This window comes from Octopus bimaculoides, chromosome 7 (assembly GCF_046866305.1).
Source record: "Octopus bimaculoides isolate indiv1 chromosome 7, ASM4686630v1, whole genome shotgun sequence".
NCBI classification, from domain to species: Eukaryota; Metazoa; Mollusca; class Cephalopoda; order Octopoda; family Octopodidae; genus Octopus; species Octopus bimaculoides.
The window spans coordinates 13418558-13442725 of NC_142934.1; the positions used below are offsets into that span (position 1 = coordinate 13418558).

Genomic DNA, 24168 nt, shown 5'->3' on the forward strand with positions numbered 1-24168 from the left:
AAAGATTTTTTTTAATGTTTAAGCATAAATCGCTTTCTGGTTTAGGGATGTAGTACCTTTTAATGCATTGTGTTCGTATGATATGTATAAATGTTTATAATTATATACTTTCGGTTATGCCATACTGTAAATGGTATTACATCCCTAAACCAGAAATCGATCTACGGCTAAACTTTAAAAAAATATTTTTTATTCATTCCCTCACTTTCAGCCCGTGTCTATGTGATAAGGTAGTTTTAGAGCCATTTGGTGTCTTCTTCTAGCATGTGGCATAACTCAGTGGTTGCCTTTATTATAATTTTATCATTATTTTTATAAAATTTAATACTTTGTACACACACACACACACTGAAAAGTAAGGATGAGTGCTCAACACTGCATTGATGGATAAATATTCTTTCTTTGCTGGTTAACAAGGCTGCCATTGGTTTCATGCCGAGAATTCTCTGTCTTCCATCCTTTCGGGGTCGATAAAATAAGTACCAGTTGAACACTGGAAGTCGATGTAATCGACTATTTTCTTCCCTCCAAAATTTCGAGCTTTGCGCCTATAGTAAAAAGGAACATTACATATAGTAAGTTAACACGCGTATTGTTGTTACCTGACAACACCTAATCACTATTTGGTAGTTTTTGTATGTTTTTTTTTAACTGGTTTGTTTTTCAAAACTGGAAATATTTCCCAAAGGTAGAACATGACAAGCAATAACATAGAATAACTAAATAAATAAATAAAATAAAACAAAATAAATGTCTGTAAATTAGTCGTCTGAATTCAAAGAAAACCTCTTATTTCTAAAGCGTCAGGAATGAAGGTAAAAGAAACACTTTTTAAAATATAGGTGGACATAATAACTGCTCCCGTCTTCATAATCTTTACTTCTGCATTTTATTTATTATTATCATCATCATCATCATCATCATTATTATTTGTCATATACTTTTTAGTGGGGATGATATATTGTTTATTGAGTTTTCTATATATTGTTCTCTCCTCACGAGTAATCCAAGACAATGGCGTCCACAAGGCGAAATTATAGAGAGCGATTTTATTGTGCGGACTAAACAGGAATGGAAGCACGTGACAACATAATGATATTGTAAGGCCATAACACTATGGCTGTGTGTGCATGTGTGCGGTCATGAAGGTGAGGGAAGGGATTTTTCATAACGCGTGTGTATGTGTGCGTGAGAAAATGAGAGAACGTGTGTATATAAGTATGCAATAGAGAGAAAAGTGAGGGGTTCTGTGAGCGAAACGGAAAGAATAAAAGGTATGCATATGTATGTGCATCTCTCTCTCTCTCTCTCTCTCTCTCTCTCTCTCTCTCTCTCTCTATATATATATATATATATATATATATATATATATATATATATATATATATATATATATATATATATATATATATATATATATATATATATATATATATATATATAAATGAATATAAAGTGTGTGATTTTATGGTGCGACTCTTATGGCGAATCATTAAACGCAATATGCGTGTGTACGTGACTAGCCGTGGATAATGTTTCAAGCCTCGCTGTCTTGAAATTAGTCGAGGCTTTACAATTTATTTTAATGGATGTGTCCGAACTTCAGCGACTCTCTCGTTCGTGTCACGTACCTATAGTAACGCTTTTTTTCGTTTTTGATTTCGTTTTATGTAGAGTTATGCGCTGTTGATTTTGCTTGGTTATGTTTGTCATAAATATAGAAAAAGATGTGTAGATGTTTCGGCCGAAGGAAATCCAGTTTTCACATCTCAGTCATCCTCCTCACATATATGTATCATAAATAAGTCATCCTTCGATCGATATTCTATCCGTATTGCCCATAAAAGGTGGCGAGCTGGCAGAGTCGTTATCACGCCGAGCAAAATACTTAACGGCATTTCGTCTGTCTTGACGTTCTGAGTTCAAATTCCGACGAGGTCGACTTTGCCTTTCAGGGTCGATAAAATAAGTACCATTTGAGTACTGACATTGATACAATCGACTTAACCACTCCAACGAAATTGCTGGCAATATGAAACTTATACTAATACCTATTATAAATTGATCTCAAATATCTAACTATTTTGAAGTCAGTGTACAGCATTAGTTCGTAACTTGGACAGTAGCGTCCCCTCCATCCACACATACTTGGGGGTGGGGTTAACTCACAAAGGAGGCGGCTTAAGTAAAAAGAGTGGTGGGGCACTCTGGAAACTGCTGTGTGTTGAGAGGGGTCCTAATTTTTCTTAGAAATAAAATATATAAATTTCCTCCTAACTTTCAGAAAAATGAAAATTTCATTTAAAAATACCCATTTTTCTGAATGTTATGAATACACGAAGTCGAGGATGGGCGGGGGACACTTGTGCAAGTATAACAAAAAAGCAATATGTGTTTAAAGCTGATATTTTAATCATATTTTCAAAAACATTCTTTGTTTAGGATTACAATATGAGTCAGACAATGTGTTATCAGAGAGCGGAAACGTGGCTGATGTTATGCCAAGTTTCATTATAATTTTGTTTTATAAGTCCTCGCTTTCTTTAGTGATTTCCATAAAAATCTAACTAAAGATGCACTGGCCCACGCAAATATTTAAAAGGTGGACATAATAGAGGGGACAAAAAATTAGTTTTTGTTTGATTAAGATCATTTGTCCCCCACCCCCGCCCCAACAAAAAAACATGTCAAGGGACGTTTGTAAAACGTCATTCGGTGAAAGAGGGCACTGAGCTACAAAAGGTTGAGAACCTGAGTCTAGATGAAGAGGCGGAACAATGGAGACAGTGCATATATCGGTATGACTGCTAGCTTATTTAAGAACAGATTGTATAAACATAATTACATATTTTTTAGCATTACAAAACTAGAAATACATATACATCCAGTTTTTGAAAAATAGCACTATATCCCATATCATTAAATGGCGACACTAAGACAAAATAACTGACTTATATACAATTGAATGTTTGCCGTAGCCTTGCTATAGCCTTTGTGCTCTGGAAAGGCTGTCTATCCTGAAACAGCAAACCAAAGAATTGAATAAACACAGAGAATTAATCGCTTCATGCACTGGTGCGTTTAAATAACTACCGTAATTGATGGCATACAAGACGTACAAGCGTATTAGATGCACCTCAATTTCAGTAGCGCATATTCAGGGAAAATATTTTCAGTGTATTAAAGCATGTAATATAGGCTCAACTTCGAATATAGGACCGGGAGGGATTTTTTGAGACTTTTTCTTTATCTTTTTATTATATTTTTATTTTTTTTGAAAAAAATGCGTCTCAGACGTCATCAAATACGGTACTTAAAAACCATAATGGCAACACAATAGGCCGTGATATGAAATCCCCTTAACAAATTTTGTTTTCACTTTTCTCTTCAAATGGTATTTTGTACCTAATTAAAAAGATAACGCTAAAGTAACTTCTCAAACAATTAAATGAACATACGGTATTTAAAAAACAAACTAGAATATTCCCTCCTTCTAAGAATAGCACGTTTTCAAAAACCTGTACAAGCACTGTCGATTTTATGGAGTTGGATGAGCTTAATGTACAGCATAAGCATTTGGTCACTATAAAACAGATATAAAGTAGAAGAACTGAAAATAAAACCGCATAAATATGTCTTCGTACATGTGAGTATGTATATACGTATATGAGTGTACGTGTAGCCTCGTTTATCACTGGTTCGTTTATCATTGGTCCGGTATAATACGGTACGCTTAATTGCGAACCATGTTACGCCTATCACGGACTGGTCTGTGATAACACGGGTCGGCGTGTACGCTCAATTGTGAACCATGTCACGCTTATTACGGATTGATCTGATAACACGGGTCGGCGATCAGACGAAGATTCTGCTTGTACAGCAAAAAACGCGCACCAGCGACCACTTATGATGCTCAGCTACCTAGATGCACTGACTATAACTTGTGTTTACATGACTGTGCTGTGAAGCTGAGTAGTTTTTACACGGGTTGGCGTATTTATTATAGCCATCAACACAAGACCTGGGACTCGTGGTGCGTTTTCTAAAACCTGTACAGACAAAGTCGAGTTGATGAAGTTAGATGAGCTAATGTACAGCATAACCAAATGCAAAATGGAAGAACTAAAAACAAAAACAAAAAAACATAAATATATCTTCGTATATGTAAGTACGTGTGTGCAGAATTTTTTTAAGGAAAAAAGTGTATCTTATATGCAATGCTTGATTAATCATTGAGCAAAATAAGCATGTGTTTAGGGCATGAAGCTACGTTACTGGTTCGAACTCGAAATCCTGTCGCAACTGACTTTAGATTTCGGCCATAAATAGAACAAGTGTAGAAAACGTCCTAACTTCTTCCCATAAAAAAAAAAAACAGCAACAATAAAACTGTGACCTTGCCTGTCAACGTCTCGATAATGATAAATAAATAATATATAAATAAATATGAAAAGGCTGGCAAAGAAAAGGCAGGATTCTGAAACGGGCAATGTTAAAATAAATGAGATAGTTGTGAAGTTTACAAGGTAAACAACTGCAGATAATGACCTTTAACAGAATACAACGTTTGTTGTTTTATTTTTAACCTTGTCACTGTGTGTATACATGGATAGTCACTGAAGGGGCAGTGTGCAGCAGCTTAAACATTTGAAAAATGCACACACACACATACATATTTACGTACATACATGTAGTAACGTAGCTAGAGGTAGGTCGAGGGGCGGTCGACGCCGGGCGATGCCTTTTTGGTGGCAGCACTTTTCAGTTCGCTGTATAAACCTGAATAAGCTTCATTTGTCAACCCTGGGTGGAGGACAGCAAACTTAAGTGTTGTTCTGGGCACACACACACACTAGCCACACCACTGTATACATGCGTAGATTCATATATGCAAACATACGTGTATAGAAATGTGTGTGCATGTAAGGTTATGTTTACAGTACGACTGCAAAAAGTATACGTATCAATATGGTCTCTTTCGTTTTTATAATTTAGAGTAATTTTTGACCGGCCACGTACTTGGTAGCAAGGTTATGAAGGAAAGTATTTTGTTTTGCCTGTCATCCTTTAAATCTTAAGGTCTTGCAAACTTTTATGGTCCCAGCATCTTGTTTTAACCATCATCCTTTAAATATTGTGGAGGCGCAATGGCCCAGTGGTTAGGGCAGCGGACTCGCGGTCATAGGATCGCGTTTTCGATTCCCAGACCGGGCGTTATGAGTGCTTATTGAGCGAAAACACCTAAAAGCTCCACGAGGCTCCGGCAGGGGATGGTGGCGAACCCTGCTGTACTCTTTCACCACAACTTTCTCTCACTCTTACTTCCTGTTTCTGTTGTGCCTGTAATTCAAAAGGGCCAGCCTTGTCACACTGTGTCACGTTGAATATCCCCCCCCCCACCGAGAACTACGTTAAGGGTACACGTGTCTGCGGAGTGCTCAGCCACTTGCACGTTAATTTCACGAGCAGGCTGTTCCGTTGATCGAATCAACTGGAACTCTCGACGTCGTAAGCGACGGAGTGCCAACAAACCTTTAAATATTAATAAGGTCTTGCAGAATTTTATGGTACCAGAGAAAGTGTTCATTTCTAGCAGATGAATTAAGGATTTGAATTTTCTCTCCAATATCCCAGGCTTAGCCATACTTTTGTTCCGGACGGGTTTGAAGTATGTATCCTTTTGTTCTAATATCAATAGGTATGAAGTTGGAAGTGTATCTTGGATACTGGATTTCCAAACTCCTTATCAAAGATCTATATATGTCCTGCATGCATGTATACCTGTATGTATACATGAAACAGGGGCGGACTGAGAATATTAAGGGCCCTCGGGCATAACTGTTTACCGGGATGTGTTTTAATTAGAGTTAACATGTAGAGTGCGGGCCTCTCAGAGCTCCAGTGCATGATTGACCGACGGCTTAGTCTGCCCCTGGCATGAAATAAGCATGCCACTCTTTATATGCTCAACAAATTCAATAGCTACAAAGAACTAGCTCTACTAATTTGCATATCTCTTTATTTAATATCAGAAACTTGTCAACAGGACTCTCTTGTTATATTCGAATGTACGCGAGCCAAAGAATTTTACTTTTTTTTTTTTCAGGATGATCCTGATACAAAGTGGAGCAAAGAAATCCCTTAGACAAGCCACACAGTGATTTGTTTAAAGTGGTGATGACTTGTGTGGGGCCATCCACGTTTATTTGGTCTGCTGATAGCAGCAGTTAGTACAGGTATGCCACGAAACTGATGAACAGCAGACGTCACTTGGATGGTCATTGACTCTCATGAGTTCGTCTGCTCTTTGCTGGATGTTGCTTTTCACCCCGCAGGGTGTCCAATAATCATCATCCTCACCAAACAAGCTTGCTGGGGTTGGCGATTTTAAGCCGACGACCCGACCATGTATGTGACAAGCAGCGGTGGGTTACATGTTACCAATAACACTGGGCAGCGACCTCAAATACGCGCGCGCGCACATAATTAAAATCTGTGCGGCACAGGGGAACAACAAAGGAACATACGGAAATACAGGACAAAAAACACAAAAAAACCCCACAACGGACGCGAACATGTTCAATCCTTCTTCGGTTATCGACCAAACGGATCTATTTTAAAACGGGGGCGCCAGTATTTTCTTAACGAAACACTAACGAAACACTTTGAAACTTGGGACACTGGTAGAATGTGTCATATAAAACATCTTTTACTCTTAGTCTTCTTAACAAAAAAAAAAGGAATTCGCAAGTTATTCCATGTTAAAGTTGTCGTATTTCTGTAATTTCAACCAATCACTGACGTCTATTCAGCTCAATAGAGTTACTGTTGGGCGGTCATTAAAATGTTATTCCCTGTGACATATTTCATCCGGTTTAATCGTAATTTATACGCATATATTGTTTATATAATAAATTACGCTGTGCGTATCTATGTGTGTAACAATTTTAGAGTTCGGATTCTAGAGTCAGGGTTAGTTTTAGGGTTAGGGTTAGGGTTACGGTTATGGTTAACAGTCTAGTTAGGGTTAGGGGATTAATACGATATACACCGTTACAGCGCTAACTGTTTTCAACTGAATAGACGTCAGTGATTAGTAGAAATTATCGAAATAAGACAATTTTTTACATGAAATAAATTCGAATACAACATTTTTTTTCTGTTCTATAACACAAAATAGATAAGTATACGAAGTTTGAAAGTCTTTCCGTACCAAAAACACTACATAAAACATAAATGAAAACTGGCGCCCCCGTTTTAAAATAGATCCCACATACACATAATATAATTGTAATTATATTTATATTTACACAAATAGACATATTCACACACAGACGCGCGCGCGCACATTGTTTTCTTGTTTATTCAGCGTTATCGTCTCTTTGATGTCCTTATCTAACTCGAAATACTTATTATTCTACTACATTACCTTCATTATAGATTTCTTTGAAGTGTTTCTATAATTGTTAAAATAAGTTTAATACAATATATTATTTCTTTGAGACAGACAGTAACCGAGACAGCTAAGCAGCTTTGAGAAAAAAGAAAACCTATTCGGGATTTATTTTATTGTAAGAATACTCTCAAATTTGAATCACCAAATATGCATACTCGCTTAAATGTGAGTATCTTAAAACTCCATATATAGATACACAAATTTTTTTTATTTTTCATTTTCCAAAAAAAAAAAAAAAAAAAAGGAATCAGAATTAAAAGCAGGAGTGTGTATAATGCATGTTATAAGGCAGCTAATTTTCCCCTCATCCACATTTATTAAGCAAAAACAATAATGTAATAAAACTAATATATTTAAGATTATTTTATCATATATCAATATTTTGTTATCATTAAAGGCGGTGAGCTGGTAGAATCGAAATGCTTAGTGGCAATTCGTCCGGCTTTCGTTCTGAGTTCAAATTCCGCTGAGGTCGACTTAACCTTTCATTCTATCGAGGTCGATAAAATAAGTACCATTTGAGCATCGGGGTCGATGTAATCGACTTACCCCCTGCCCAGAAATTGCTGGCCTGAACCAAAAATTTGAAACTAATATCTATTATAAGATCAAGATCGTGAGATCGTGGTTTCGATTCTCGGACCGGATGATGCGTTGTGTTCTTGTGAAAAACACTTCATTTTCACGTTGTTCTGCAATCACTTTGACAACTAACGTGTGATACACTGTACACCTCTACAGGTAATATGGATTTGATGGAGGGAATGATCTAATATACAGCACAAGTCAACTGTGCAGATCAATCACTAAGAAATTGCGGAATCGCCTTTCTCAGATTCGAGAAACTACCAAGAAGAAGACGGCGATATCAATCCCACAAAACTATTATATTTTAGACATACAATGCTCTACGAGTCACTGTTCCGAAAGGATGAAAGGCAAAGTTGACCTTGGTGGAATTTGAACTCAGAACGTAAAAGACAGGCGAAATGTCGCTGCCTGGCGTGCTAACGATTTTGCCAGTACGCCACTAATAATGTTTCTAGCAAATGCACAAGGCCTGAATTTTGGGGTATGGGGTTAGGAGATTGAATTGATACTGGTACTTTATCTTATTGACCCCCGAAGGGATGAAAAGGAAAGCTGACCTGGGTGAAATTTTAACTCAGAACTTTTAGGAGCCAAGACAGATACCGCAAAGCGTTTTGTCCATAATACAAAACATGCCACATACAAAAGAGGGTCAGAAAACATAGGGGGATGTACGTATGTGTGGGTGTATGTTTTAGTACGCACGCGTGTGTATACATACAGAGACAGAGACAGGCAGAAATTAATGACAAAGAAGTTACAAACATTTATAGTTATGTAATTTTAGCCAATCAAAAGCGTCCGTTGCCAACATATTGGTTGTCGTAAGTGTCTGTCATAATGGAAATCAGCAAAGACAAAGGTAAGACAGCGAAGACGAAACCTTTACGTCACTCGGCTGCTAGAAATAGCAGCAACATTTTCCCTAAGCTACATCATAACGTCTAAAAATTAAAAAGACGACATATTATATAACATAGTTGGAGGTACTGGGTTTTTTTTTCATTCATAATTAGAGCAGCAATGTGTCATAATGTGCTCCTAAATTCATAGCGACAATAAATATGTTTATTATATGTAATCATAAACACAATACTGAGCATGTGTTTGTTGTCAATACATACAATGTGTTTATGATTACATAAAACACACACATACACACACACGACACATACGTTCTGTTCAATTCAAAGCACTTGATTAATCAAAAGTATAGGAGACGGGAAAAAATTGTCTGGGAACGAATAGACAAACGAACGTGCGTTACGTATCATCTATGAGCTGAAATTTCTACAGAAGATGTATTTATATAAACCACTCACTGATCAATCAATAACTCAATCAATGAATTTTGATAGAGAGAGACAGCTCTGTATTATATAATTGATCAGATCTACAAAAGAAAAATCGGTGATGAAGTGTACAACTAACTATGAACTGATGAATGGGTGAAATCGTTATATAATACCTAGAAACAATGTAATATCAGGTACAGGCACAGGCGTAGTTGTGGCGTTAAGAAGCTTGCTTCCCAATCACGTAGCCTTGGGTTCGGACCCACAGTGTGGCAACTCGGTGTAATGAATGACCATGGGATTGCACTTAGAAGCTTGCTTCTCAACTACGTAACCTTGGGTTCGATCCCACTGTGTGACAACTCGGTATAATGAATGACCATAGGATTCACTAGCGTGGCTGGGTGCGGTAGGGGCGATCCACCTCGGGCGGCACTTTTCCTCTTGTTGTAGGCTATTGCTGTGGGTTATGTGTTTTTTGTGGGGTCCGGGGCGGCAAACGGAAGGGCCACTCCTCGTGGGACACAATCTAGCTACGCTAGTGATGGGATTGCACTTAGAAAGTTACCTTCCGAAACACAAGTCCGGGCAAGGTTGTTTATGGAAGACCAGCAGTCGCCCATGCATACCAGCCTCTCCTCTCCACACCACCCATGTCATCCAATGGAAAGGCAAAGGCCAATACAGTTTGGTACCAGCGAGACGTCACAACTCATTTCTACAGCTGAGTGAACTGGAACCACATGAAATAAAGTGTTTTGCTCAAGAACACAACACACAGCCTGGTCTGGGAATCAAACTCACTACCTCATGATTGTGAGTGAGCTCAGTGCTCTTACAACTGAGTCATGTGCTAATAGCCTCAAGCCAACTAATGCCTTCTGAGTGGATTTGGCAGACGGAAATTGAAAGTAGTTTATCGTATGTGTGCGAGCGTGCGTGCGTGCGTGTGTTTGTTCCCCGACTCCGCTTAACAACTGCTTCTTGATTTGTTTACATACTCATAACTTACTGGTTCAGCAAAAGAGACCAATAGAATAAATAACAGGCTTCAAAAAGAAAAGAAAAAAACAGTCCTGGGATCAATCTGTTCGACTAAAACCTTCTAGGCGATGCACCAGCATGGCCAGAGTCCAATGGTCGAAACAAGTAAAAGATAAAAAAGATAAAAACTGACCACGGCCAATTGAAAGCAATATTGAACTGAAACAAATTCAAAACTGAATTTAGTACAGTGAGGGACTCTACAAGTAGAACACTTAACAAAATCCGCCGCCATGACAAAAGAGTTATTAAGCAAAGCTTGTCGTGTCATCATCATCATCGTTTATGGAGGCAGGTTTTTCTGTGGCCGGATGCGCTTCCTGTCACCAACCGTCACTTGTATTCAAGGAAGCTAATATTTTCTCACGGCCAGACATGTTTTCTCAGTTCATTGGAAAATTAATGGCATTCAATTACCACAATCATGCGATTTCAATGCAAAGCAATACAATCACTGGTGCGCACACACACACACATACACGAAGGGCTGCTGAAAAGTTCCTGACTTTGGGTAAAAGAAAATACAGGAGGATCAGTTATTTATGATTTTATTGAACATATTCCCCTCTCAGATTCACACACTTATTGCAGTGGCCCTTAGAAAAACTGAAGGACCGCTGCAAAAAGTGTGTGAATCTGAGAGGAATGTGTTGTATAGAATCATACTTAACTGATCCTCCTGTATTTTCTTTTACCCAAAGTCAAGAACTTTTCAGCATCCCCTCCAATTAGGCCTTTAAAATTTAGGATTTAAAATTTCAGATTTATGGAGAGTCGTGTGTGTGTTCGTTCACCACTGATTGACAACTCTAGGGACTGTAAGTCTAAAACTGCTATAGGTGATAGGTCCTCCTTAGCCGCATGGATTACTAGTGATAGATTAACTAATCCTCAGTAAGTGAGGCGCTTGAAGTATTTGTTATATTTTTATCTAGAACATGATTTAGGGGGAGATAGTGACAAAGTCGTGTCGCTCTAATAAAACTCACATCTAAGTGCAGTTTAGTCATGGCCAGGACATATAGCAGCAAAGTATATGTGTACGTGTGTGTTAGAGACAGACAGAGAGAGAGTGTGTGTGTGATTATTATCGGAATAAGCATTTTGTATCTACACAAAAAAAAAATTATTGAGTGTAAAGGAACTAGCAAAGTGCTCGATAAAAGCGAAGACTAACAGATTTAGAGTAATAATGGTTTCAAATTTCTGCACAAGACCAGCAATTTCGAGGATGGGCCATATCGATTTTATCGACCCCGACCTCACAAAGATGAAAAGTAAAAGTCGACCTCGGTGGAATTTGAACTCTGAACGAAAAACCGGACGAAATACTGCTACGGTTTTTGCCCGGCGCGGTAACGATTCTGCCAGCTTGCCAACTTATTATATATATTTTTTTATATATATAAATATTATCAGTGATAGAAAGGATGAATAAGTAGGGGGCATTGTTTTTGTAAGTTCTGATCTAATATATAGATGTGCGCTACGGGGTAAATGTAAACATAGAAAGAATCAAAAGTGAACCATTACAAAAAGAAGTTAATTAGCACGACTATTCAGCAACAAAATAACACAAAAGGTCTCCCAAATTGGGGTACAACCATATAGGAAGATTTGGGGCACACTGCTACACACACACACTTGTTCTCCCTTTCTATTGCAGACAATATTTATGTAAGGAAATAAGGTGGTGAATTATCAAAATACTTAGTGACATTTTGTGTTTTTTTACATTCTAAGCTCAAATTACCTCAAGGTCGATTTTTGCCTTTCATCATTTCGGGGTCGATAAAATATGTACCAGTTGAGCACTGGAGTCGATGTTTCTGACTAAACCCCTCCGCCCAATTTGCTGCCTTTGTGCCAAAATTTGAAACCGGTAGGCATTTTGGACCTAGAACGTAAAATAGATGAAATGCTATTGAGCATTTTGGCCGGCGAGCTAACGATTCTGCCAGCTCACAGCCTTGATTTGGAATAATAATAAAATTGATATGTATGTAAATCAATTTATGTATTGAAATAAATACATAATGTAATTTTCCCCACCACCACCACCACCACCCTGAACACAATACTATCTCTGGCAGTCGGACATTCATAGAACATTTGGCTGCTAGAATCATGATTATGTATTATGGACATGTGACGCCTTCGTCAATGCGACTTTTAAGCTAGCTCCTGCGAAAAGCTAAAGGTAGCTAAATAGTATGACTTTAATACGTCTATAATGACTATATGCTCTGCTGATGTTTGATGAGAGGTAAGGATGGATGAGAATTACTTCTGTAATGCAATTATTCTATTGTTCCAGTCCCAAGTTGAATTCTAACTGTTGGCCAATTTGTCCCAAAGTTCTTATCTCGACGTAAAATTAATGAAGCAAACGTCATTTCTCTTCCCCTCCCTTGATCTCTGACGTTACCTAACAAACGCCAACCAAGATGGCGTGAATCAGTCAAGCTTTACTTGCTAGAAATAGCATTCCAAATGCTTTGAAATCAGATCCCAATGCTGGATGTTCAAGAACCAAATGAATGGCAGGTTTTCAATCCCGGGATCATCCTGATTCCAAAAGGGCATAATGTGTCTATGTAGAGCAAATGTAAACTAAGATACAGGGCGAAATGCTTAGCGGTATTTCGCCTGTCGCTACGTTCCGAGTTCAAATTCCGCCGAGGTCGACTTCGCCTTTCATTCTTTCGGGGTCAATAAATTAAGTACCAGTTGCGTACTAGGGTCGATATAATCGACACATCCCCTCCCCCCAAACTGTTGTCCTTGTGGCAAGATTTGAAACCATTATTATTATTATATGCAATCATGCATATATACATACATCATAAGCATATATATGGATATATACATACATATACTATTTCTTTTACTAGGAGTGTATAAGTGATTTCGTCGGACTTCGAAGTTACTGTCATTCCTCTCCTTGTAGTATATGAATGCATCTTACAAGAACTATTGAAAAGTTCTTCGGTTCGATGTAAATTTTTTTTTTTTTTTTTTTCACAATTCTACTTAAAAACAGATAGACGGACAATAAATGTAGAGAGAAAGAGACAGACAGACAGATATGAAGCGGCTTATATACATCCATTATAATATTCTTTACTACTCTAGACACAAGGTCCGAAATTTTTTTGTGGGGGGGGGGGCAGTCGATTAGATCGACCCCACTACGCAATTGGTACTTAATTTATCGACCCCGAAAGGATGAAAGGCAAAGTCGACCTCGGCAGAATTTGAACTCAGAACGTAAAGACAGACGAAATACTGCTAAGCATTTCGCACATCATTATAATATTGAAACCTGAGATTTAAGGGCGGAGAGAAACTTCACGTTCGTTGAACCCGCTCGCTAATCGTTTTGCAAGCATTCAATAAAGAATACGCCTGCATATATTAAAAACTAAATTAGAAGTTAGAGAAACTTTACAAAAGAGAATCAAGGAGTGAATACGTGGGCAAAACACAAACTTCGTCGTTTATATATATATATATATATATCGTTTTTATATCGTATCTGTATACATAAATTCAACATTCTTTGTGGCAAATGGTGTTCGGTTTTTTTTTTTGTTTTTTTCAAGTTGTTCTTTTTTTAATCTTTAAAAGTTTACTAAAAAAAGGGTAATATAACTGTAATTTAGATTAATTTTCCATTCCGATATGCTGACAGTTAATTCCCATAGTTAAAAGTATATAATCAACCAAACACACACTATTATTATTATTATTATTATTATTATGAATAATAATAATAATATAACGTGTCGTACACACATGCATATCTGAAAAGTGACAATAATTATGTCTGAAAAAAAAAAAACTAATCGTTATCATAAATAACTATTAACAACAACAACAATTGCTACTGCAAAGTATGGTGGATTTCCGTCGTTTCACGACGAGGATTCGGTGGTTCGAACAACTAAATAACCTGCTCTTGAATTAAACGTCTAAGTGACATACCCTAAATGCTTTTCTCAAGCAAGATCATAGCTTTGTGGGCAAACCTTCGGTATTGGTAGACGACATCATTTTATAGCATAGGCTGAAAAAGAACGTGAATTACGTCATCTCCTCATACCGACACTCTGGAGACCAATACCGAAAGACCGCTAACTTGTGTGTCACGAAGCTGTAGCTTTTTAATTACAAGTACAATCCACTCAGCGGGCTTCAATACAGTTTCTGTCAACTCAGTTTCACTCATAAGGTACGAGTCGATCAAGGGATATAGAAAATAACATAGCGGCATCGAACCTGGAACCTCAGGGAATGCGAAGTAGAAGCAACTGTTAATGTTAATGTATGCCTACATAATACATACATACATACATATGTATATATAAAAATATATATAATGTACACACACACGTGTGTGTGTGTTTGCCCCCACCCCCCACCAATTAATAACCGGTGTTAGCGTATTTACAAATAGAATAAGTACCAGTGTTAAAAAATGTACTAAGGTCGATTTCATTCGACTAAAATTCTTCAAGGTGGTGCCACAGAATGGCCGCAGTCTAATGATTGAAACAAGTAAAAGAATTAAAAAATAGATACATACACATATATTTATATATATCTCTCACACATACACAAAGTATATTTGATAAAGTAAAACAAAACTTACTTGACTTCCAGGAAAAAAGAAAAACGCAGGCTCAACCTCTTTTAAACGGCTTTCCGCTGTCGTTTGGATAACAATGTCGCTTTTTGTTTAAGACCTCAAAAGTTATCAAAAGACTCTTGTTAACATTCCAGCTTTATGATTCCATCCGAGGTACGAGGGAGGAAGTGTCGACAGCTCTTTTCACATACGTACGTTTGCGTGAATATTGCTTTTCCAATGCACGTTGACAGCATCTATAGAGTGCAAGTGCAAGCTGATTGCATGCTCATTCGAATCAGATTGAATGCGAAAATGCGAAACTCATTGAACCATTTGAATTCTCACGTCCTTGCAAGACTATGTTGGAAATGGTTCTTGTCCGTTACATGTCGGCTTTGTTTTTAAAATACCGTTAGTTTCTCTGATGGCTGTAGATGGATTTAAATGAAGTTTTGTATGTAATATATCCACAGTTCGATCAACACGTAACATGCATAATGCGTGTGTGCGTGAATTTGTGAGTGTGCATGTGTATGAAAGAGAGAGAGAGACAGAAGGAGAGGGTAAGAAGATGAAAGAAGGACTTAAAGAGATGAAAGGATGAAAGAAAAGAGAGAGGGAGGAGGGGGTAGAGACACAGGTAGATTAAAGCTGGCATCCGTGTTCACCTTGTCAAGTAAATATGTGTGTTTAGCGTGCTTGTGTGTGTGTGAGTGCGGTTGTGCGTGTAAGCCCATACGGTAGGACATTCATAATTTCACTGTCTCACAGAGATTTATGAACAATAACCACGAAGAAGCGAGCTTAATTGAACATACTAATCTGTACACCTGTATACACGCATCAAGTTCTCTTTACTTATTATACCTCTCCTCCTCTCCTTTTTCTGATGACACGCACACAAATAATACATATATACACACACACAGGTGTATGCATATATAGATAGATAGATAGATAGATAGATAAATAGATAGATGTGTATATACGTATAAATATACATATACATATAAGTATATATATGCATATATATATATATATATATATATATATATATATATATGTATTTATATCTATATAATGTATACACTATGTATATATATATATATATATATATATATATATATATATATATATATATATATATATATATATATATATGTATGTATGTATGTATGTGTATGTGTATGTGTGTGTAATTATGTCTTTATGACATATTCGAAATTCTTCTTGTCCTTTCTTTTTCCTACATATAGAGACATTGTTGCCACATCTCTAAATCTCTAATTCTTAATTAAAACAGACTACATTCGGTATAAAAAAAAAAGAAATTAAATGATTTAAGATTAGTGCTAAAGAATACGTGTGTCAATGTATGTGTGTGAGTGTGTAGTATTGTTTTGTCGAGGAAAAGAAAAGAGGACTTGAGATTATAGTTGAGATTAATATTTTATTTTGGCCGAGTTAGTCTCTTGCCACTTACTCTGAGTTTCGCAAATGTCTGAAGACCCTACGCGTCAACAGGCGAAGCTCGGAGAAGCAAGAGACTGACTCAACCAAAATAATATACATATATGGATATTTAGATGATTGGTTGGTCAGAGAGTGACCATTGGTTCCACATCTATAAAGCGCTTAGCTAGATAGGCGACTCGCCATACTCAAGTGGCCAGAGGCACATAACCTAGAGAGAGAGAGAGAGAGAGAGATCAGTTACACGGTTCCTTAGAATCTAGGTATATCAACGTGAAGGAAGCCAGGAATAGCTGGGTGCTTAGTATTGATTGAGCCTACCGTACTTTAAAGCGACTCTTAGTTGTCGAAAGTTGGTAGTGTACTGTTGGTAGGATGTATATATATATATATATATATATATATATATATATATATATATATACACACATATTTCTCGAGCTATATAAATATACTAATAAATATATACGTAGGTACCAGATCCAATATAAACCGTAGATTCAACACAGGACTGGTTCCACGTATGTGTAAAAGAAGAACACAAGAGAGGTTCAAAATTCATTTGTGTTCTATATATATATATATATATATATAACTGTTTGTATGCATAGAACGTATTAAAGATATTTGAGCCAAACTCAAGAACTCACACTGCAATAAGGCTTGATTCGTTGTTCCATTAAAAATTCCTGCTTTGGAAGCGATGATCGCTATTTTTTTTTTTTTTCACTTAGTTTGTTGCTATTATTAATGTTATCATTATTGCTACTGCTGTTGTTATTGGTGCTGTTTAACGATTATTATTCTATTTGCTTTCCTTTAAAAGTTTTGTTTGAGGTTCACGTATTTGCCGTTGATTTATTACCGATGGTGTCGTTGTTGTTAACCCCAGGTCAGCAATCTGCTCGAATAAACCTTCTAAAAGTCAAAGATGTTTCAACTGTGATCATCCCGTCATTTTTTCTGCAATATATTTATCCAGTTTCCGCTTCGTTTCATGTTTTTCTTCTTAACAAAAACCGAAAAACCGTACGGTATGTTTAGCTTGAGGGACATTTGGTTGCTATATCTAAGCAGGTCAAGGGACCACATTGTATCTCCCGTTGGGGGTCTCCGGTATATTTGACGTATAAACTATTTTCTAGGTAGCTATAATCAACTTACCTCTTTTCTTTTTTCTTTAAATCTTATTCTTAGGCCTCTTACTCCGACTCAACTTCCCTTCACGCAAAAAACTTTTAAACCAACCTGTAAAGTGTATATAGTGTGTGTGCGTGTATATGTTACGCACTGTGTGTGCGTGTATGCGTGTGTATGCGCTCGCGCGCGTGCGTGTTTTATACACACACGTATAATTATTTCTTATAGCCTCCAGTTGTTTTTTCTTATCACTTTCTCGACCTCAAATATTCGCACTTGTTCTGCCGCATTCTTTTCCATATACGTACGTATGAATATGTATGTATGTCCATATGTGTATGTATGGATGGATGGATGGAAGGATGTGTATAAATATGTGTGTGTATGTATATGTATATATATATTAGAGAGAGAGCGCATGTTAAATTTGTGTTTAGGTATACATGTATATGTATGTATCTATCTATATGTGTGTGTGTGTCTTTCTCTCTCTCTCTCTCTCTCTCTCTCTCTCTCTCTATATATATATATATATATATATATATATATATATATATATATATGCTAGGCCAGTTTATGTAGTACGTATGTGTGTGTGTGTGTATATATATATATGTGTGTGTGTGTGTGTTAAACCAGTTTTTGTAGTACGTATGTATGCGTATATGTATGTGTGTATGTGTATATATTTGTGTGTGTGTGTATAGATAGATATAATTATGTGTGTTTATACGTTTTCTGTGCTACTTTCCTCCTCACGCGTCTTTGATGCATACACGCACATATACATATGCACACACACATACATATGCACACACTTGTTCTTGTGGAGAAATGTCCTCTCAACACCTGTTCTAAGTCTGACAACGGTGTGACCCGTTCATCTCCCTCCCTGTCACCCCAATATCACCCACCACCACCACCACCACTATCACCTCCGTCACAACCGCCACTATCACCGTACCACTATCACCGTACCACATCGCTACCATCGCCACCACTGCTGTTCTATCTGTTTTCTATTATTGACATAACTATCTTTAAAAGCTTCCTCCCTTATGCCTATCATTGTGTGTGCTAATGTTCACACACACACACACACACACACACACACACACACACACACACACACACTTTCTTGGTCACATTCACTTGGCAATATCAAGATTTGTGCACACACACATCTGATTTCTTTTATATATATATATATATATATATATATATATATATATTACTACACATTCTGTCTTCCTGAACACACATACCACACAAACGCATATCTCACATACACATACAGTCACACGTTTTCTCTCTCTCTCTCTCACTCTGTCTTCCTTTCCCTATCTCACTCTTTACATATACATACTCTCTTTAAGACAAATTCTCTCTCTATGTTTACTCATTCTCTTCCCTCACTACTTCTTTTTTAATACACACACACACACTGTCTCTCTCTCTCTCTCTCTCTCTCTCTTTATCTATCTATCTAGCTACCTGTCTCTCTATCTATCTCTTTTCTCTCTCTTTGTCTTTTTGTCAACAAACAGTAATGTGAAAATAAGTAAAAACAAAAATAAAAAATAAGGCAAATACGTCCTTCCAAAATCCCTTAGTTAAGAAGCTCTCTTTGCAAGCACATGGTTTCAGGTTCAATCCCACTGTGCAGCCCCTTGAGCAAGTATCTACTATAGCCCCAGACTGACTAATGCATTGCAAATGGACAGAAAATGTGTGAACACCCATCTTATATATATATATATATATATATACACACACACACACGCACAGCAGGCTTACACATACACACACACATATTGGTTTCAAATTTTAGCACAAGGCCAGCAATTTCAGGGATGAGGTAAGCCAATTACATCAACTCCAGTGCTCAACTGGTACTCATTTTATTGACCCTGAAAGGATGAAAAGCAGGGTCGACCTTTGTAGAATTTGAACTCAGAACATAAGAATGAAATGCCACTAAGCATTTTGCCTGGTATGCTAACAATTCTTATAGCTCACACATAATAGTAACAGTTTGACTCAGTTCAATATGACATTTGAGTTTTGTGGGTGCATAGGAAACGTCCATCTTGTCAGATGGCAACATAAGAATAGGAGGTTTGAAATAAATTCAAGATGGCTTCTAAATGTTAGGCTTCTATTGGCCTCTATTGATCAATATTGCTTCAATGTTACACATTACAATAGACACAAATATCTGCCTACACAACCTCCAATCCACACCCCTGTCTGTAACTTCCAAAATCCTACCAGAGTCACTTACACCATGTAATGCCATTACAAGAAATTACATAGGCATGACAGCCAATAATTTAAAGGGAAGATATATACAACACATACACTCCTTCGGATGCAGAGGTAGGGAAAATTCCACCTCTTTGTCTTGCTCCATCTGGAGATTTCACAAACATCAGAATGACTTCCTGAACATCTAATGGAATATCTTTGACTGGGCCCCCTCCCTTACTGACCTTTGAACTCACAACTGCCAACTCTGTCCCAGTGAGAGATGACACAAACTCCACCAGCCTCCTGTATCAAACAACAGGAAGAATGCAGTCTTAAGGCTGCCATCAGAGGTAAGCCATTGACTGCTGTTAATACAGACATCCCCAATACTACTACTACTACTACTACTACTACTACTACTACTACTACTACTACTACTGTTACTGGCACTTTGTTGGTTACAATGTTGAGGTTTCCAATTGATCCAATCAATGGAACAGCCTGCTTGCGAAATTAACATGTAAGGGCTGAACACTCTACAGATATGTGTACCCTTAACATAGTTCTCAGGGAGATTCAGTGACACAAGTAATATTATTCTGTTAAATATTTATTGAAAAACCAACAAGAATCCATCACCAAATGATAAAGGAATTTTATACAGGCTTAGGCTATTTGTTAATATTGGTGGATACATTTGCAAGCACCAAATTCCAGTAGGACCAGAATTGAGAAGGAAAATAAAAATCAAGCGGTGCTCTATCTCAACCGAACTAGTGGGCCTTCGCCTGTATGTGGGAGGGATACCCAAAATCTCCCTCTGTACTTTTAAAACATTACTTATTTATTATGTTTCACTTTAGAGAATTTTTAAAGTGCCCTCTTTGTAAAATGTCCTTGAGCTACTCACCTCTTTTCTTATATAATTTGTTAGCCCTACTTCTAGACTTAACATTATTTATTTATGCATGAATGATTGTGTGAAATTGCCATCAGTGGCTAAATAAAAGAAAGAAAAAAAAGAAGAAAAAGGAAGGATATTGTAGTTGTTGTTGACGCAATCATCATTATTATAGACATCACACAGTGTATAATATTGTGAGGTTGTTGATTAAAGATATTGTGTTTACCAGGGGTTTGTACTGTTTGTCAAGTCACAACAAGGACCTCAGGCAGACAATACTTTAAGCAATATGTGTACAGTTCCAAGTAATGCCATTATTATTATTATTATTATTATTATTATTATTATTAAGGTAGTGAGCTAGCAGAATTGTTAGCACTCCTGGTGAAATGCTTAGTAGTATTTTGTTCTGCCACTACGTTCTGAGTCCAAATTCAGTCGAGGTCAACTTTGCCTTTCATTCTTTCGGGATCAATAAATTAAGTACCAGTGAAACACTGGGTTTGATGTAATTGACTGGTCCCCTCCCCAAAAATCTCAAGAACTACTGGATGGATTCGAATGAAACTTTCAGGGATGTTTGGCCTCATGACTGGCACAAACTGATTAGATTTTGTGATCAATCCAGTACTGGACAAGGATTGCCGAACTGCTAAGTTACGGGGATGTAAACACACCAGCATCAGTTGTCAAGCGATGTTGGGGGACAAACACAGACACACAAACATATACACACACATATATATATATACATATATACGACGGGCTTCTTTCAGTTTCTGTCTACCAAATCCACTCACAAGGCTTTGGTCGGCCTGAGGCTATAGTAGAAGACACTTGCTCAAGGTGCCATGCAGTGGGACTGAACCCAGAACCATGTGGTTGGTAAGCAAGCTACTTACCACACAGCCACTCCTGGGGGCAGAAAATTATTAAAAAATGTGGAATTTCAAATGCAATGGCTATGATGAATAGGATAGAAAACAACTTGTGACAAAAAAAAAAAAAATAACAAGGAAAGGACAACAAAATGTCTAAAGGGTGACAACTTCCAATGATCCAGATTCCAAAGTGAGAATTCCCCTAAAGGACCAGATCTACAAACCAATTTCTTTTCTTATGATTTTGATCAGTAGGAATAGGAAGATTTTGAAAGATTTTCAAATTTAATGAAACATGTTTTTATTGTCAATAAAATATAGCTTTTAAGCATAATTAGCCCTGGAGTGAAAAAAGATTATAGAATATCTATGGCTGGAGATTTTAAAATTACTGTGACTTTGCATTGTTTATAATGTCTGTGGCTATGTGTCTGTGGCTATGTGTATGTTTATGTGTGCATGAGAGTGGGGAAGTATATATTTATATATATATGTGCGTGTGTGTATGTATGTATGTATATTTATGTATCTGTATGTATGTTATATGTACTGTATGCATGTGGGTATACGTGTGTATGTTTGTGTGTACTTATGTGTATGTTATATTAAAAGCAAACATAGTAAAAGCAATCATCCTTGATTACAGATATACTCACATAATCATAATAAACAACACACCGCATAAATGCATATACATGTGTATTCATGCATACCAGCTTCAACTCTCCCCACCACTGATGTTATCTAAGGGAAAAGCAAAGGTCGATACAGCTTGGCACCTGTGACATTGCAACTCATTTCTACATCTGAGTAAACTGGAGCAATGTGAAATTAAGTGTCTTGCTCAAGAACACAACACACAGCCCAGTCTAGGAATCGAACTCACTACCTCATGATTGTGAACCTGACACTTGGAATCAATTTAACAGAATGGTTCCAGCAAGATGGGGCAACTGCTCATACCACAAGAGAAACAATGCAATTGCCACAGCAGTGCTTTGGAGAGAATAAGCTCCTGCTACGGCAATGTCAACTGGCCTTCATGTTCTCCAGACTTGACTAGCCCGGATTTTTTTTTATTGGGACACCTGAAAGGGAGGGTTTACATCAACAAACCAGAGACCCTGATGCAACTGAAGGAGAACATCAATAAAGAAGTCAGAGAAGTGGGGTCTGAAACTCTTGAGGGTGTTATGGTGCAAGTTTTAGAGAGAGCACAGGCATGCGAAGCCAAAAATGGCTGCCATTTATGCAATGTCATTTTTCATATGTGATGTAGTGGTGTTGCAAAATTTGACTAGTGTATATTAATTTCCATTATGTTCTTTATATTGTATCAAAATTTCATGCATTTATTTGTAAAGTTTAGGAAGTTGTTAAAAATTGAAACCCATCAGTGACTTTTGGGACAACCTACATATATATATATATATATATATATATATATATATAGGTGGTGGATTCCTGGAAGATATATATATATATATAAACGTATATGACTTGAGATGTTTGTCTTGCCTTAACGTTTGTTGTCCTCTTTAACAATTATATATACACACACACACACACACACAGATAGATAGATAGATAGATAGATAGATATGAATGTATGTGTGGTGGGGTTTTATATACATGTGTACATATATTACATTACAAACACTTGAAGATGCTGAGAAATGCTTTTAAAAAATAAATTGCAGTAATTATCTGAGGTTATGATAGTCAATAAAATAACTTTTAAGCTACAAGTTATTTTAAGAGCTGTACTAAAGCATGCAAAAATGACATCAATGTGTCTTTTGTTTTGTTTCATGTTATAAGGAGTTATTTCAGCCATGATTTTACAGCTGGATGCTTTTCCTGCCACTGACCCTTGAGTTTCAAATAGAGGGTTTCTTTTTTATTGCAGATGTCTTTGAAAGTACAGAGCAACTAGCCGTAATGTCAACTACGAAAGTCAGTATTATCACCATCTTGTTCGAGATGTGACAAGATTGGCATATTAAGATTCTCTTACATTTGTGCACACACACAGACACACACACACACAGACACAGACACACACATACACACGCACTCTCTCTCACTCACACACACAAACATATATTCATCAGCCTAATATGTGAATCTCTACCAATTCTTTTCTTTTTGGTTTGGTCTAGAGAAAGGGGTTGTGATTATACCAGCTTATTGGACAAGTGTCTCCAACTATTATAGTCTCAAGCTGACCAATGTCTTGTAAGTGAATTTGTGGACAAAAACTTTGTGGAATCCCATTATCTATCTATCTATCTATCTATCTATCTATCTATCGATCAATCTCTCTCTCTCTCTCTCTATCTATCTATTTATCTATCTATGGGCCGGGACCTATGGACAACTTCCAGAGATCCCTGGCCTGGTAGTGCTATCGAGAAGCACTACCCGTTCAGGATAAGCTCTACAGGCATGGCTCGAGAAACACGGGGCCAACCTGTCCGAGATGCGGGCAGAGCGACAAA

The 24168-nt window shown here is 37.1% G+C and overlaps 1 long non-coding RNA gene across 1 annotated transcript in view; it reads right to left on the minus strand.

Annotated features, from left to right (window-relative positions):
• Positions 1-16010, minus strand: part of LOC106869739 (uncharacterized) — a 31088-nt gene extending 15078 nt beyond the window's left edge. Inside the window, exon 1 of the long non-coding RNA XR_001409435.3 lies at positions 15041-16010. This is a non-coding gene — a long non-coding RNA (uncharacterized LOC106869739). The remainder of the gene's footprint in view (positions 1-15040) is intronic.
• Positions 16011-24168: the final 8158 nt, after the last annotated feature.